The sequence below is a fragment of the Filicampus tigris genome, chromosome 9, assembly GCF_054856515.1.
Source record: "Filicampus tigris isolate MCC_2025a chromosome 9, RoL_Ftig_1.0, whole genome shotgun sequence".
Lineage (NCBI taxonomy): Eukaryota > Metazoa > Chordata > Actinopteri > Syngnathiformes > Syngnathidae > Filicampus > Filicampus tigris.
In genome coordinates, this window is record NC_141225.1 from 19,298,597 (window position 1) to 19,317,546 (window position 18,950).

At 41.0% G+C, this 18,950-nt stretch overlaps 1 protein-coding gene across 6 annotated transcripts in view; it reads left to right on the forward strand.

Moving 5' to 3' along the window:
• The window catches only part of celf4 (CUGBP, Elav-like family member 4), a 255,505-nt gene that overhangs the window by 59,567 nt on the left and 176,988 nt on the right, over positions 1-18,950 (forward strand). For 3 of the 6 annotated variants that reach the window (XM_086041185.1, XM_086041187.1, XM_086041189.1), the window contains 2 exons: positions 10,310-10,376; positions 16,059-16,176. The gene's annotated coding sequence lies outside the window, so the exon portion shown is untranslated. The remainder of the gene's footprint in view (positions 1-10,309; positions 10,377-16,058; positions 16,177-18,950) is intronic. The other 3 variants (XM_086041186.1, XM_086041188.1, XM_086041190.1) reach the window with 1 other exon arrangement.

Sequence of the window (18,950 nt, forward strand, 5' to 3'; positions counted from 1 at the left end):
TTGCTCGTATGTTAGCCCAGAGAGTAACGGCTGATCAGAGTGAAGTGTTGGAGTGAGTTTGCAACACACTGAAAGGTGCGACTCATTGGTTCAGATAAATCATGCAGTCTGAAGGCTTTAGCAAAGTGAATCAGCCAGATGCAAAAGTGAGTGTGTATAAGTGTGTGTGTGTGTGGGGGTGTTTGTGTGTGTGTGTGTGTGTCCATGAAAGAGAAGACCTTTCCCACACTGCAATAGGCTTCACTGGAGCAGGCAATTGCAGTGTAGCCATGTGAGAACAGGGCAAGTTGGAGTGACTTTTGCTGATGGCTCTTCGAAAACCCAACAGTTTTGATAGCGGGACACGCCATGCCAAACGCTGGACAAACGCTACCAAAGTCTCTTGCTTGCTGTGCGGATGCGGCAATGTGTTGCTAAGCTGACTTAATGTTTCTCAGTCGGAAAAGGCTTTGCATGGTAATTCCCAACCATGGGGTGACTCATTACAGGGTAAAAAAACCAAATAAGGCACACCATCGTATGAAATCTCATTTTTATTCTTATTTTTGTCTTGAAGTCTTAAATACCAATAGGGTGCTAAAAAAGTTGATTTTGAAAATAATTCAACTCTTGCCGAACATCCTTCCATTTTTAGACGTATAGATTGAATGCGGAGGCACTGAGCCATGCCGTCAGTGCTGAAGGGCTGCTTCCGCTCGCATGGCCGAGTTTATTGAAGGCATTAGCTCCATTAGCCATCAGCGCAACAATTGTGTCCTCACTTACAGCAATGGAAATGCGGCTTGGCTATAACATTAAAAGTCAATGTACACGGGTCAGTGTGGTATAGGGGTTCTAAAAGGTGAAACATTTTCAAACACAATTAAGAGGAAGTTTGAGGTGAGGAAATCGATCTCGGAGGAATTATGACAAACAGCATGCCATATTTTCACAACGGCTCCGACACACACACACACACACATACACACATACACTGTGTAATACCAACAGCCATTTTTCCAATGTGTATATTTTGCATATCAAACTGATATGGCAAGCATGCCCGCATTGCTACAACTCACTTTGCCATTTGTGGAACAAGTGTGACACAATTGATCTGGTGATTCATACTTACACTAGCGTGACAGGGGAAATGTAATGGCAACAATTTCAACATGTCAATCAAACTTACAAAAAAAAAAAAAAAAAAAAAAATGAAGATTTACAAGATGACAATGCGTTTAACTGTCGCTGGCAATACATCATACAGAACATTTCTGTTTAACAGATGAAAGGGTTATGCTAATGGAGTCTGTTAAGCTTGAACAGAAATTGAATAGTGACAGTGCCACCTGTATACTCTCCATTGTTACACATCTGTTAGGTGCTTTTAAAATAGTGTTCATTTACACACTGTAACTCACACAGGCACTGTGACGTTCAGATATGTTTTACCCTCTTGCACCATTGTCACGTTAGCTTCCCCCCCAAGCAAATAAAGCCGATTTCCCTGCTAGATGCTGCCACCGAACGTTCTGTAATAGTCTAATTGTGGCTAATGGTTTGTGCAGCTAATTAAAGTCTATGAATTACAGCAATCAGTCAGCCGCACGCAGGCCTTGACGCCGCTGCTCCTCGGAGCATGGAAGGCCAAAACCCGAAGCGGGGATGGGGCGGTGGGGCGCAGAAAGGTGAGATGAAAGTGATGAAGAGAAGCGGAAAGACAAGTTTGACACTGAGTTCCGAGGCTTCTGCAGCACATCAACATGATTGCATGAAAGATGGAGAGGAATAGAATGCAGAGATGAGAAGGACTGATATGCCTCAAAGATTACAAAGCACAAAAATGTTAAATGTGTGATGAAATATACACCGATTATAAATCATCCAAAACTACAGAATGGAAATAAATTAAATAAATAAATAAATCATTTAACGGAAACAAATGTCTATACATAAAACGGACGCAGGCGAATTGGAAATGTTGAATGACAGAGCATGCAAGCAGGTTTTGTAAGCCCTTGACACACACCATTTCAGTATTTGAGTTCAGAATCTCCATTTAAGACCGACCCTATGGTTTCCCTCTTATTTGTAATTCTTAGGACTATACTTGGGGTCTTTTTGGATACTTCCAACGTGCAAACAGTTTGGGCAAGGCCCTTTTTTTGTTTCAATATAAGTGTGCTGCCATCGACCACATTTGAAGTGAATTAGAATAAGGATTGCGATTCAAGCCTTCTCTCAGGCCCTCCTCACAAATGTTGCTCTGAATGAATGCCCAAAAATATCACACACCAAAATCTTCTAGATGAACTAAAAAACGAAGCCGCAAATAAGGAAACAAAATCAATTTCTATTCCTATCCTTTGCAATATGCGTCCCAATACATTTGCCTGCATACTATACTATTTAAGTAGATGATTTTAGAGAAAGATTTTAGAGAAAGAAGACAAGACGGTGACACCACACCCTGAGTTTGGCACTGGTAACCACATTGAACACTTTAGAACTTTTCCAAAGAATGGCTTCTGATGAAAGGAAATGAATCAAGTGTCCATGATATAGAGAACTCCTCATTATGTGACAGTAACACACACACACACACACACATTTTCTAGATGGTGAAATGACTTAGTAACCAAGCGATTTATTCCCTTTTAATAGGGTCTCAATTGCAGCAGCCACATTTAGACAAATGAGCAAACAAGTCGGAGAGTGACAGTGATATCCATTATGTGTTTAATTATCTTCAAAGTTCCAGTGAAGGGCATTTCTTTGGCTAATGGGGAGACAGTGCAGCGTGTCACGGCAAAGTGTTCTTCAAATGCTCCAACAAAACTGTCTCGCTGTTCCATTTTGCAGCCTCTTATCTGAGTTTTGACAGGCGGCATTAGGTTGGGGAAATTGCCACAATCAGTGTCCTCATCAAGAATAACTGACATTTGTTCGCTATTTGTTTCTTTTCCTCTCCCTTCCATTTCCAAGTCAAATTTGGTCGGCAACAATATGACTGACTTCCATTAGTTGGCACTGAAACAAGGCACGGTGATTGGTGTATTCAGAGTGAGATGATTGATACAAAGATTGGAGCCATGGACAGAAATCTCATTTCTGAGTGGAGCTGATTGCATTGTGCTAAAGCAGGGATCTCTGATTTTTCGTTCAGCATTAATCACAATGAGATTAGCTGCATCCTGTCACGACTGTGTGTGTGGGTGTGCAGGCGTGTGTTGTGTGTGTGTGTGTGTGTGTGTGTGTGTGTGTGCGCGTGGGGGTGTGAAGAGCTGACACAAATTTGCCAAAGAAAATTCACTGCTGGATGCCCTACTTGTTTTATACAAACACATTGCCTCAAAGTGCCATTATTAATTGAGGTTAATTAATCTGAAATGAAATTCTAACGTTGTATCCATCTAATTTAAATAGAGCACATATCTGCGTTTTTATGGATGGCATCAACAGCGCTGACCTGATGGGGGAAACATCCCCCACATTTTCGTTTATTTGCTGAGCAGAATGATGATTAGACTTCCAACTGGGGCGTGGCGGTAAGTCGCTATGTAGGCCAAAAATGTCGGAAATATGGCTAAATGTTATTATTTATTTGGGAATATTTGGGAATGAAAGCAATGAATGGGAACATCTGCTGCTGTGTAGTGCCAAGGTTGTGACTGGCTCCCCGCCCCAAAATACCCACTTTCAGCTTTGCGCTCCCCCCTCCCTGTTTGTTTTGTTTTGATATTTGGGATTATGCCTTAGCAGTGTTTTCGTGTATACATGTCTCTTTTCATCATCATAACACGTCACCATTTTAAAAATGGGACTTATCAGTGTCTTCAATATGTAGTATTTAAATATAGTGTTGCTTTTTTAGTGAATATGGCACTTGGTATTTAGCAGGAATACTTTCGGGGTTGCTCAAGAGAAAATGGACTCCATTACTTTATCCATGCATCCATTTTCTATAGCACTTGTCCTCAGTTGAGTCGTGGGCGAGCTGGACTCCATCCCAGCTGACTTTGAGCAAGAGATTTGGTGCACCCAGAACTGGCTGCTAGTCAAATACAGTGGAGTAAATGTAAAATTGTACATTTTGGGGGGTCTGGTGGTATTTGTGGCAGTAATATTTACACCGTATATAAATGTAGCACCCTCATCACCATGATGGTATTTCATGGAGTCCTGAGTAAGGAGGTCTTGGAAACACGCTAATATAGTGTAAGCGTTTCGAGCACATGTGTCAAACAAAAGGCCCGGGTGCCAGATCCGGCCCGCCACATCATTTTATGTGGCCCGTGAAAGAAAGATATGTGCATAGACTTCATGTTGCTCGCTAAAACAACACAATTGCAAATTGTCTTCACCTTTAAAAATGTTCAGGTATTGCAAGTATTTTTGTTAACAACCCCCCTTTTAAACAAATATTATAATATTCGAACAGTTTTCACTGGCTTCTGATTTCAAAATGTGTTCTCAATCAGTTTGTTGTGTATATGTAATGAGTCGAGCTTATATTTATTTGGGTTCACAGTCATAACGGCCCTCTGAAGGAAACCGGAAATACGATGCGGCCCGCGGCAAAAAGTAGTTTGACACCCCTGATTTAGAGTAATATTGTTTTCTTTGCATTGTTTATGCTTGAAAAAGATAATACGATTTTAATGCACTTATGTCTAGTGCTGTGTAAAGTGTTTGTAATGGGAGTGCTTCTCAGAAAAAAGAGCTTTTGTGTTGCAGCAATAATTAAAGCCTTTCTAATGTAACTGCATGTGTCATGAATAAATCGAGCATTTTCGTTGGTTACTTTTAATTTAGCTTAAGAGGGCAAAGAACACAACAATTGGACTATATGTTCATTTTTTTGCCGTGTCAGCTCGGTTAATGTTTGATTTACAAGTTACACTCAAAAGTGGACATTGACTCCGCAATTTACAAGGCCCGACAAAGCGGCAAAAAAAAAAAAAGAAAAAAAGACCGGATCGAGCTGGATGAAAATGAACACATTTCTATGAACTTCCCTTTCTGTAATGTACTGGTAATGACGAGAAATCGGTGGGCAGGAGGGACGTTTTAAAGGAGGGAAGGCTAAGACTATTCAAGTGGCTGCAGTTGACGCGAGGCATCAATCTTTCATATACTTTGAGGCCACTTCAAATCAATTTCACCCCTGCTTCCAGGCTAATCACATGGGAGAGGCCAGGCAATGTGCCAGTTTGGTCAGGACTGAGGGACAGACGGACGGACAAACAGACATATAGGCAAACAGACCCACCGTCACTTAGACAGATAAGCAGAGAGACAGTCAAACATCCCAAACCTGCACCAGGGAAGATATGGAGGAGGTTGATCTGAAATGACAGCCAGTCAACCATTACTGCCTCAAAAAAATGTTTACTCTGTTTTGGCACTCAAATGTATTCCACTCGATATGCCAGAGTATTCTGAACTTCAAGAAGAAGCAATCAGAAAAAGATTAGGGGAATAGCTTTTTAAATATCCAGTGCACCATTAAAACAAAACAAAGCAGTCACCTTTGGGAATAGATGCAACTGTTTATTTGTAATGAATGCAAAGTATTTACACACACACACATACCCCCACACACACTCATCCAGAGGTGGAGTTAGCAATCGGTGGCACATGCATATGCAGAAGCAACTCACACGGCGGTGGAGCCCACCATGATTTGACACTAGGCATGCTGTGCTTGAGTTAGTGTTGCATATGTACACCGAGCAAGCTGGCATTGTTTATTCTATTGACTTATTGCTTCTGTCTATCGACTCTTTTGCCTGTAGCCATGGCTTGCTTTTCTTCTTTTAAATCACCACCTCCTAATTATCTGTCACATTTCCTGCTATCCCATGCCAGAGACACCCATTGGCCGATAATGACCCCCACAGACAGCATCTATCAGTCACTCCGCCATTGATTCCTCTGTCTCTTTTTCTCCATTGCGCTCATTTTCTCTCTACTTGCTTGGTCTTTGTCATTCTCTCCCGGTCAGTCACCTCTTCTCCTCTCTTTTCACTTTCTGTCACACTGCACGGACTCTTCAACAGCGCACAGCTGCCGGAACACAAAAGCATCATCGAAAGGCCCTTTTGCCGCAAATGCGGCCTCGTCTGTCTCTCGTTTGCGTGGTTCCCGGTCAAAAAATGTCTTAACATCATTTTTCAGATGAATCGCAACATAGATTATGACTTTGCGGGGTAGCATTTGTTCTGTTCAGAAATGTTCATCTTTGATTCTTTACAAGTGCCTCAAGTAGAAGCTGTCACTGGCTGACTGAACAGACAGTGGGGAGTCAAAGTAGCTGATGGGCCAACGCGTGGCCCGAATGGACTCCAATATGACAGTAATGTAGCTGGAGTGTTAGTCCCCTGGAGGCTGGAGAGAAGCTCATTCCCCTCCCGCAGTTTCAGCTGGCATCTGTCCCCCTCCCTTGTACATGTCAAGGCCGCCGCCGCCGCCACCCTTCACCCCCACATTCGCTCTCCCACTCCCCACAAAAATGTCACCCCGCCGAGAGGGTCATTACAGCAAAGTGTCAGTGGAAACTCTCTCACCGCCAAAGATCCAAGCGTCACTGTCTTTGTTGCCGGTTCAGACATACAGCATCAATCTTCCTCAACTAAGAAGTTCAACAACAACCTTTTTTCTTTACACCCCGTGCACTAGTAAAAAAAAAATATATATACTTGCCAGAACATCACAGATGCATTGGGTAATTCCCATGCAGTACTTGCGGGATACTTGATTTACAAATCTCAGTTCCAATGAAGTTTGGACATTGTGTAAAATGTAAATAAAAACAGAATAAAATGATTTGCAAATTAATTTCAATTTATATTCAGTTGAAAACACAACAAAGGCTAGATATTTCATATCCAAACTAACTGATAAACCTTTGTTGAAAAGTATTTATTTATTTATTTATTTTTTTGCCGAGAGTTAGTCTTCACACAATTGTTCAAAATCAGAAAACTTTCCTCCTAATGTTCAAGTGAATTCAACCCCTGTCAGTCAATGAGTCAAAACATGGGGAAAGAATAGCTCCACTTATATGATGGCTAACAACTCAAAATAGGAAAGAAGTGTTATTTTATTACCAGAGGCATAATAATGGTGTAGCGAGCGTCAATCAGCAGGGTGCTGAGAACAGGAAAGCGAGAGAGCACAGATGATACTTGACAACACTGACGGAGCGAGTCCTGTGGTATCCCTTTCATCAACAACACATATAAAGGAAGCCCAGCACCTAACCGTAGCCAGAGAGAGAATAACGATTGTGGAGTGCGTGCATGATGTAACAGTCTGCGTAACAATTTATGAGAAGGATGGCACCACATGTTTTAATGCATTGAAGTGCTAATATTAATACGGTAATACCGATGCAATTCACTCCATACAATTGTTTCCCACCGACATGAGTCTCTCTTTTCGAACTTTCTTCTTCTCATAAGTCTAAGTTATTTGAGAAAGCCACACTAAGGTCAATTATACTTCAACCCCCAGTGTATACAGTAAATCATGCGCACTCTACTGTTTAATGTGTGTGTGTGTGTATGTGTGTATTTGTGTATATTAAGCCAGCTCCCCAAGGGCCTCTCTCTGGGTGAGCCAGCCTAGTTGCTGTAATCACTATGTCCACTCCAAACCTGATTTCAGCAGATTGTTTCATTTTGTTTTCCTTGGCTACTGCACCAAAGTCTCCATGCCTCTCCTTAAACCCCCTTTCTACCAATTTCTGTTTCTTCTGTCTGCTATTTATTTGTTTTCAACACACCTAGCTTTCTCCTCCTCCCTTTCTTTTGACATGATTTGGCTTCCTTCCGCCTCTATGCAATGTCATCTGATTGATGGAGCTTGTTTACCTTTAATTACATTGCAAGTGTCATGGCCAGGCCACTTCATACCCATGAAGCAGAAAACTCAACTTGCAGGTTATGGATTGGATTTCTCTAAGTGGTAACACTGGAAGTCTTCACATTATTGGTGTGTTAGCCTTGTTGTTTCCTAATCCCGTCTGACTTTTTGCATGTGCTGTACATCTTGTAATAATAATAAATGTTATTTATGCAGCTTCATGTTTTTCTAAATCTGTATAAGTCCGACACAGCCGTTGCTGTGATGATACACTCCATAACTGGGTAATTGCAGAGCAACACATTTGCTATTCAAAACCTTTACTGTTGGTCAAATCGGAGCACCACAAGCTTTTTTTTTAATGTGTTTCAAAAGGTATCGGGTTCATGCTCATATCTTGGACTAAAATCCAAAGAAAATTAGATCGCCAGATGAGTTGCAGGGGTTACCCGGATAAGTCTAAATTTGCAGCTCTAAAACTTGTAAACATGTGGCTCCTCCTGGGTTTATGAGTCCAATACTGTATTGCATTAAGCCTTTTTTTTTTTTTTTTTTGGACGACAGAAACACAAACACGCGCACACCCACACACACACACACACATTGGATTTCTTTTTCCGACCAAGCTCAAAATAGGAAGGAAGAAGTGTTGTTATGTGACTAGAGGCTTAATGATGGTTTAGGTTACATCAATCAGCGGGGTGTTAGGAACAAGCAAAAGATAAAATGTGGAGCATGGATGATGGCAGGAGTACTGCCCAGGCTGCTACAAAAAGAGGACCAGAACACAGCAAATGCACTACTGGGGAAAGAATAACTTTTACAATATGTTCATGTGTCTGTCAGCGGGTAACAGTTTGCATGTATCGAGGTACATGAGTAGAAAGAATAGTATGTGAGTCCTGCTCACAGAAATGTCAATCTATTTCTCTTTTTTTTTTTCAAGCTATTCATTATATTGTAGTTAAGTGATTGACAGAAGTTCTTAAAAAAACACTTTTATTGGGTGAACATTTCTATATAAGTGCCACCATAGTTCTCGCTTGTCGACGAAGTTGAAGATAGCCGAACGTGTGTGAGCGGTTGTGTTTCACAAGCCACTACGTTGGTTTGTGGTATTGCTCATTATTGTAGCAATTTTACAATAATGAAAACCTCCATCTGAAAAGGAAAAATAAATAAATAAAAAATGCTGCCAAGGCAATTTTCTGTATGCATATTTCTCTCTTCATCTTTTGAAATTGTTGACAGCGTTTGGGCCAAATGCCCTTTTGCAGCCATTGTCTTGGATTAAAGACTGCTTGTGGTGTGCAAAAATATGGATTTAAGTGACTGATGTCACCTCATAGCTTGTTTTGATTTTCTAGTAGTCAATCAGAGGTAGTGTGCAGCGAATTGATGGTACTGGTAGCTTAATAAGGATCTGCTCTTGGATCCATGTTATTGCTTTGTGGGTGGGATTAGTGTTTCTACCGGATATTGGCTGCACAACAAATACAGGCATTGGTTCCACTGTTCATATTTTGTACCTTTTTACCTGTTGACACCCAGCAGGAGAACATTATACACGCAGTTAATCATTTCAGTTTCGTATTAAATTTTATCTGATAAAAATCTAGTCGTTGATTCATTTTCTATTGCACTTATCCCATTCCGGCTTGAGGGGAGCTGGTACCTATCCCAGTTGACTTCACGAAAATAAAGGCAGAATACACCACGGGCACAAATCTCAGGGCACGTATTGAAAAAGACAATCATTCACAACCTACACTGCGTGCATAAAAATCAGGCGAACGAACCACTAAATCGTTAGTCGATACGTACCAGGTTAAAAATGAGTTCTGAGGCCACAGTGCTACAGGTTCAATTATCCCATGCAGCCATCTTAGATATGGTATGTCTGGGGGAAGCGAGTGCGTAGGACTGTTGACTTCCTAATTGTTCAATTTTGAAAAATATATTGTTTACATTGGGTGAAAAGTCATTTTCAGTTAAGACAAGGTAGGTTTAAGTGTAATGCGGAGCTGAGCCTGTCAGAGAATAGGGTAACAGATACAATTCCATGTAAAATGCTCAGATACTTAAGTTATATCTGAGTCACATCTTCTAACGTCTGGTTTTAATCCACATTTTCTTCCCTTGGAATTTTGGATGCATTTTGAATTCTATGAAACATTCCCACCTTTTAGCTATTATGATGTACAACAGTTTGAAGCCATTCACTCACTGATTTAGCAAATGTCTTGCTCTACTTAATTGTTCCACGGGATGCTTGTGTATTGTGCTTTGCAAAAGCTACTCGTAGCTACATTCTTGGTCTAAAGTATCTTCTTACAATTTTGATTAAATACAAACAGGGTGGGACTTTGTCCTCAACTACAACGAACTCACCCACAATAAGTAAAGCATCAAGTTCACTGATGTGTGATCGTTTTTCTTCCTCGTCCTCCTCTCACAGATCACAGAGTGGACAATTTCCTGGCCTCTTTCTTTCAACGCGGTGGTGAATCAGAACCACGGACAGAGTGAGTAGCTGACATGAATCAACATGTTTTCCTGACAAAGTGAGGCGTCACAACCATAATACATATCTGCACTCCTCCATAAAAATAGCAGTGCGCATCTAACCTCCAGCTACAGCTGATTGTGCCTCGGGGAGCGTGCACAAATGTTCCACGATGATACAATGGTATATTTAGACACAGCAACACATCAGGCATCAGCCGCAGGCGCACAATTGATATTTGGACACCTAAAGTCACTGTTTTTCCATAACTCGTCGTTATTTCATAGTTGGCATACACAGCATTTCCATGAAGCACTTTGGCATGTTTAATGTCAATTAATGAATGTACAATAATAACTACGATTATTTCACTTCTACACACACTTATCAGCCACTCCATGACATATATTTGCCAAACTGAATGAAACCAATTTATTCCAGTTTGGATTGAGGTTGTCAGAGCGCAATTAATTGAACTATAATGTTGTCATTTTGGTTTGTGTGGAGGTGGTTTTTTTTATCATTTTACCTCACGCGCGTGCTTCAATACTAAAAACATTACAAAAGAGCATTTTTGCTTGCATAAAATTCTTGATGACTTTGTTGTGTTGTGGGTATATAAAAGGATCTTAAATAGCTCAGAGACTGCTTTCACAGTCAAATAATGTTGCTTAACAGAGGTGTGTTTTGAAGGGCCTTTGTAAAATCCCTGCTCTTCTTACGGGATTAGTAGACCTGGTTTAGAATGAGTTTCTTCATAACGAGCACCTGCTTTATTTTCACATAGCAATTTTGACTAGTTGCCCCTTTGATAATAAGCTATAGAAATCTCAGAGGGTCCCTGGATCAAAAGTGTGCTGCAAGGAACGGATTCCGTCAATATATTCGTGCTCGCAAACTCATTGCTGGTCAACTTGATGTTTCATGGCAGGTCAAAACAACCTTCAGGCTACAGGGAAATGATGCTTTCATATAGCAGTATGGCCTTTGATCATGTTGGAATCTGGTGAACATACTGTACCATCTCATTTGACCGAATCGTGAATGATGAGAGACAAGACTAGGGCATCTTTAGAATTGATGGAATCTTAATCCCTTGTTTTCCTGCATGCTGAGATGTCCCCGAATGGCCTCAGACTTGCAGCACATATAACTTTAAAGTAAAAAAAAACAAAAAAACATCGCCACCACCCTAATGGCGGATTGCGAGTTGTTCAACCTTGTCAGCTCTCCTGTTCCCATCGCTACTTAAAAATGTGCACCGCTATAACACATCACATTACCCAAACCCCACAGCAACCAGAGAGAGCACGCCTGTGATTGCTGTCATCAGTGCTGAATGAACATTGACATCTCCGTTGTCGAAGTATATCTTGATAGACCCTTAACTTTCTAATAAGTGTGCTAGCACTCTCTGTGAAATGCCGCCATCCACTCAGTTTCAGCTCTTTGCCTGTAATCATAATTTCCTTCTCAGATTTGATTAAAGCGGACATGTTCAGGCATACTATCACCTAGGTTCCATCCGGATTGTTTACACATCTCAAGGCAATTAGATCTGACGTGCTGGTAAGAATGAAATTTACTATAAGTGCCGTGACACAATCTCGGCTTGCTACAAAAGCAAAATGTATCATCGTAGTTGCTTTTAATGCGATTTTAAAATGGTGAGCGGGTGGAGTGTGAGTGAAAACCGAGCGCCTCTCATTCCCCCACCTTCTCCTAAAACAAACGAGGGATATGATCAATGCAAGTTAGAAGCCCATAGTTAGAATTAATGAGTATCAGCTATCGTCTGTAATTTGTCTGCTGTGGTATTGACTTGACTTTTTTCTCTGCATCATTTGTTATTGCTCCAAACATCTCTTTACCCGGGGTGATTTCAAGTGTCTCATTGTGAGCCTTTGCCAGCTGGCCTCAAAGAATGTTTCAGGCTATTTGTGCATATTGAATAATGTAAATACTACATGATGTGAGTGCTATAGCAGTGCTCAGCATAAATGAGTACATCCCAACAGAATTGTAAGAAAACTTTGAGTAAGCAATGTCACACTATGCTACAAAATATATGCAAGTATTTTGTGGGCTATATTGCAATTGAGATGAGTCAACGTGCACACGTTTGAAATAAAATCGTTTGTATGATATTGCAAAATGAATCCACACCTTACACCTTGCACAAAAAGCACAAAGTGGAACAGAGCATGGAAGGAACTGCTACAGACTGTTTGCATCGGGGCCAAGGGTCAATGACCCATCGGGTCCAGCTGTAGTAGAAAAAAACGAAGGACAAATGAATAGCTTGCAGTGTGTGGCAGTTAGCCCCACTTAGTAATGAACCCACAGGATTGAAGTCAAACAGCATCACTGGTACGATCAGGAATGAGACACAGAAGGCCATTTGAAGGATTTTTCAGCCTCATTGCAGGTGTGAACTGAAACAAATAATGGCATGTGTAATTTACTCAATTTTATTTCGCCAAGTGGTTGAATGAAATAAAATCATCTGGATCCAAACACACTTTTAAGTAGACTATACATCTACTTTAAAGGTGTATCTAAATCCAGATGATTCTATTGTTTGCAGCCACTTGACAAAATAACATTGAGTAAATTCAACACACCATTTTTTTCAGTGTGCTTGATTTGGGAGGTGAAAATAACAAGTAAAAATTAAAGTAACTATTCCCGTGAAGAGCTTCATCTGAATACCAGAATTTAATAACACCTATTTTCCCATTGATTGGTCATTTCAGAGCAAACTAACAAGGTAGAATATATTGACGTTGTGGATGATTCATTTCTTACTTCTAGGAAGGACAGCAGCAATCCAGAGTTTATAATGGACTTTTCGCAAGCACATACAATATGTATTTGCAATCATCAGCATGACGTTCAACAACAAGTGGAAAAACTGATCGAAAGCAATAATCCCGACCCATCCAGTGAAGGGAAAAAAAATGAATGCGGGCCACGAAGTTGAGGACGTAGCAATAAAAATGAATGCAGACATTCATGCAGAGAAAAGAATGTTAAGGACTCGGCATGAGGCAACAGTCACAGAGGGGTGTCTCAAATACAGAACTGCGCACACTAAAATACAGCGCGCCCAAAAAAGCTGTTTGGATCTTCACAGATGCGAAAATATTGATTTGAAGTTTCATATGGTTGGTGAGGTTCTGCCTACAAATGAAGGGCAGTGTGGTGAGACGGCGCAATGAGGACAGCCAGAAGAAAAGAACCCTGTGGCTACTATGACCATATCGAAGGCATAGTGGCTCAACGCAACAACAGGTGGCCACCCTGCTTGAGGGTACACTCACCCGGTGAATGCTGTGTCGCGACCCCTACTGGGAAGAATCAAGTGTTTGATCTCCAGTCAGAGGCTGAGGACTTTTTCAAATTAAATTGTCGGATGTTTACTGGCGGACTCGAGAGTAAACATTTTTTGCCCCCTCAGATGAGAGGAGCATTGGCCTATGTGTTTGTTAAGTACACTTTCTCCACAAAAAACATGAAAAATATTATGCAAGTGAAAACTGATCATGATGGAGGGATGGACACTTTAGTGCATTGCCAGGCTTCCCTTATTTGCTAGACACGACATGAAAATGATCTTGTGAGTTTTCCATTATCTTCTGGTTCTGCTCATTAAGGCCTAAAGCGCCTCGCTCAACAGCTCCCCAAAACCTAAGGTCGCCTTTGGAATTACCCTTGAAAACCTGAAGTTTTCCCAGATAGAATTGGATTAAAAAAAAGACACAGACGTATCCGCTCTCCCGGCTTTAAAGGTAGAAAGACGCAAGAGCGCTCCCGGCTCTAGTGGTAGAAACGCGGTTATGCGCTCCCGCCCTTAATGGCGTACAAGTACTTGGTTGAAGAAACCACACAGTAGATCCAACTCACACTATAATTATAGGAGCTATTTTTACATGTACTGGAGTCTCACCTTTTTTTTTCTTTTTCTTTTTTCGATTTTGACACAGCATAATGGAACATCTACATAAACCTTGCAGGGAGATTTGTTTTCTTGCCCAGACCTGCAGCTATGAAAAGTTAATTGGAGTCGTTAATGCTGTTTGCAAAATTCTCCCATAATTCAATCCAGTCACCTTTGATATATCTTTTAACGCATGTTTATGATCAATTGGGGAGAACAAGATTTGTATTTATTATTATTTTGAGGCGCTTAAAGAGGCAAGAAACTGCTTAATTCCAATTGCAGTAAGTAATTTTCATTAAATGTCAATTTGTTATTAATTCAGAGCAACGCTGGAATCAAATGGTGTTCATTAATCACAGTGCCGTCCGGCAGGCTGCTAATTAAAATGTTGGGGGCCAGCTCGTTATTCACTGGCAGACCTGATTGTTAATGTCGACTCTTTGTCCTCCTCAACCATGCTATCATTTATTTTCTTTGGTTTTCTTGTCGACTCTTGCTAATTATTAAATTGTTTTTTTTATTTTTTCATTCCTTGTGTCAGTTTTCGGATTATAATCAAATTCGCTGCCAACGAGTGGAAGACTCTGATGTGCAGACACTGCGCCACAAATAAGTTGTCTTTTCATTTGCTAATAATGATATGATACAATAAGCAGTGAACAATAAAAAAGAAGTTAAATAAAGTAGGAAAGCACATTTTATAGCTTTAATAATGTCGTTTGCTCTGCAAATAAGCACTGCTTTCTGGGTTAAATTCAGTTTCCTGCCCACTAGGCTTTATTAGAGTGGAATTTTCGCTTCACCTACAAGTTATTTGACACTTGTGTCTTCAAACAACACCAGACGACAGAATCTTGAACAGATACTGCAACCTAAGAAGTTAATTTTTCATTTCCAATCCTTGTCTTTCTGTGGCAAAATTCTCACATCGGTGTTTTAAAATGGTTCAGGGAAGTCTTACTGCAGCTGAGCATATAAGAACAATTAGTGTGAAGTGTTCCAAAACAGGTGGACTCCCACAGTAGAGGCCTAAGGTCTGCGTCTTTGACTCACAGCCCTCAGCCAGCGATATAACCTGTTTTCCTACTCCTCAATTATGCATGTTATCCACCAGCAGCCATATGTCTCTGTCAATACCTTTTCCTAGCATTCAGTGGCCGTCTGTGTGGGATTTGTGTGCGTTAAATAATGCAGTACTGAAAGGTCAGGCGGGAGACGAGGAGAGGGTCAACGCTTTGGCGAGTTGCACAAGTGAGGGGTTTGGAGCAGAAGCTCCAAGAGGCAGCCGTTAATTTCCAGGTCAGTTCCAATAATGAAATGCATACGGTAAATGTCAAACAGCACCCGGTAATCAGTAATCCGGCTCAGATGGGAAATAATGAATGGCTTTCTTTAAAAGCCTCAAAACCTCATTGGAACACAAATATCTGCATTCGCTTGAATTATTTTTTTTTTAGACAAGTCTTAATCGTGTCTTCTCTTGGCTTTTGGCTTTGCTGTCCACACATAGCCAATACTCCATGTGAAATTCGCCAACTATTTCTGTTAGAAGTTCACAAAAACAGAACTAACTGGATTATGCGGCGTTTTGAGCTTCTGGTCATTGCAAATTGTGTGTATGATGCTTCCGAAAGGTCAACACAGGTAATTATCAGTACTTGCTTCTTTACCACTCAAGTCATTGTTCCACGCTTGAAAAATATGTATAGAGCCGTGCGCTCCGCCTACGTGACTGACCAGTCCAATCCCTCTTTGCAGATTTTTCGCGGCAAGGCTTCGATGGCCGCCACAAGCACGGGGAGGAAAATTGAGTCATTGTTGCTTGGGGGACAGATTTGGATGAGGGACGAGGCTGTGAACAGGCTTCCAAAGCACTGTGAGTCACTATTACTGTTCAAATATCATCCAGCGGGGGTGGAAGTCGACTCGACTATCATCATCTTGGCTTTGACTGCAAAAACAATTAAGTCAGTATAGGAAGCAAACCAAGCTAACCGTTTTCCACTGATTTTTAGTCCGCAAACTACTTAAACGACTCCAACCAAGCTTGGTGCATAAGGTCCGTGGGTGGTATTCACCATCAATTATGTTTTATGTAATAATTTCACAGCATCTGCTGGTGCCCCCAAGGAAGTTCATGGATGTGTTTCGACAGAGCATTTGAGTTCTTTCATATTTCTCTTTAATAATATGGCATTGAAAAGAGGCCGTGCCTGGAACAAACTGAATACTGTAACGGTGTAAGAATAGCTACTTTGAATTGTTCAGATGCTGTGAAATGAAGACACTTTACCTGTTATCAACAAGCATGCAGTGCACATCTCTCTCAGTTTCATTGCCATAAATTATTGAAGTGATTGTGGGGAAGATAACAACAACACGGCTACCCTTAGTGGAAGATGGAAGCTGTAATGAAAAGGAAAGAGAACTCAAGGTGAGTGTGACTCACAGACTACATTATCTTTTGGTTGCTCCGCTCCAATGTCAGTAGCAAAGAGAGATTCTTCTTTCATCTATGTCCTTGCGCTGTTTTCTCATGTGGGAGCGAGGGTGTAGAAACGACCGGAGTCGGAGCGCACTTGCTGGAGAAGCAACATTTTGAACTGCATAGGGAAGGTGGAAATCGGCCTTTTGTGGAATTAATGAGAACAGCGATGATTTCTGATGATAATTTTGCATGTTTACCAGCGCTTGACTTTTGATCTCCATTTACCCTAGCTCAGTCGCTATTCAGTTGAGCATGGGCGGACGGCGTTAACCTTGGAGGATACGTGCACACATACACACAGGAGGATGCAACAGTAACACACCACACCACACACAAGATCCCCCCAGAAGCCGCCCACCCAGACACACAAACATTTATAGCCCCCTCCTCTGTTTCTTTCTTTTTATGTTTCCACACACATACATCAACCATGTACACACATGCAAAAAAGGAAAAGAGGCATTTGGAAGCACACACATGCACACAAACACCTGAGGCGTTGGAATAAATGCATCTTTAATGATAGCAGATAAGGACTTCCAACCAGGCCCGTAGTCATAGCTCAGTGATTTGGCTCGCAGCGAAAGGGAGTGTGGGAATGAAAAACAAGCTAGTGGAAACTTCTGGGCCTCCAGGAGTCATCCCTCCACCCCCAAAAAAACAAAAAAAACCCAAAACAAACAAAAACCCACATTCAGTCAGTCGGTCGGACACAGAGGAAACGCTCAGAGCTACTCTTTCAATATGCTGTCAGATGCTAAGCAAAGTCTCTTAACACAACACAACTGCTGTTATGGTTTTGGCTACTTGGAATTGACACATTCAAATTATTTTTGTGTGTGTTTTAGGAAAATGCACCGGCTATGCTGTGTCGCTGTTATTCTCCTTGATTGCTGCTGTTAATGAAATCGCTAATCGCTTTCCGCGGTGACACATTAACAGATGTGTTATTGTGCACGTGTGAGAGAAGGCGCTCACGTGTGAGATCATGAGGTTGATCAAAATACTTAGCATCCGTCTGTGTTATTGTTTTGCGGGTCTTATTGTGTGTCGCTAACATATGTTGGCTTGAGGCTTGCTATGTTCAGTCTCCTGTAAAACCCATGATTGACATGCAAGAGTCTGCATTCTTTATTCATTCACTTCTATCCAAACATCAATGGCACTCGGCTGTATCGTAAGCTAGAGCTTAAATAAATGGCACGGATCTCCCTCAGGCCTCTCAGCTGACATTTCCTAGATTTATTATGCATGTGGATGGGCTGCGGGGAATTCAGGTGACACTAGATAATGCTTGTGTTATAATGGAGGGTTTGTATGTCTTACAACAACACAAATGCCCATATGGCATTGGCAGAACTTGACTGTGTTGGTGTTCAATATTCAAGGCCTCCTACCGAGAGAAACACAAGCATGCCCTTACATATTTTAACTTCTTAATTCTTCTTGTGCTTCTTATACGCCTGCTCTAGCTTTCTCAAGAAGCAAGCACGACCCAAATGTGCCTGCATCAAGGTCAGACAAGTGTTGGAATCATCAGGATGCTAAGACACATTTGTACATTACAGAATGATGTTGTTTTTTTGTTTTTTTTTTACCAATAATAGCTAATTACAGTATAATGTTTATAAGACAAGTACAGTAGACTTTTAGCATTTAATCTAATTGGTTTGGCATTTTTATCTTCTGACCCTTTCTTTGTCAGTTCCACGTTAAAAGCTTCTGTTTAAAATGTGTGATATTAGTAGATTTTGTCTATGCAACAAGCACTTGTTTCATTAATGAAACAATATGCAATTTCAAAAGCTGAGACCTCTGTGGGGAATATCTTCACAAATGCCAGAAAACTATTTCAACCAGTAGATCACACTAGCTAGCTAGCTTAGTGGGGTCAGCAAATTTTCAACTTCAATTGCCCTATTTAGAGTATATTGCAATTCAAAATCGGGGGGAACAAAAACAGCTGTCTTGAATCTCGTAAAAGTCACTGAGCGCGGGTTCTCTTATAAATGGTTTTATTCCACGTTAGTTTCTTAGCCTACCTGCCAATGCATCCATCAATGTCTCGTTGTGTGTAACTAAACAAGTGTTGAGTAAGAACCCCCATCTGCGATTCATTATTCATAATGTGTATGAATGTTTTGGCCAGCTTTTAGTAATTA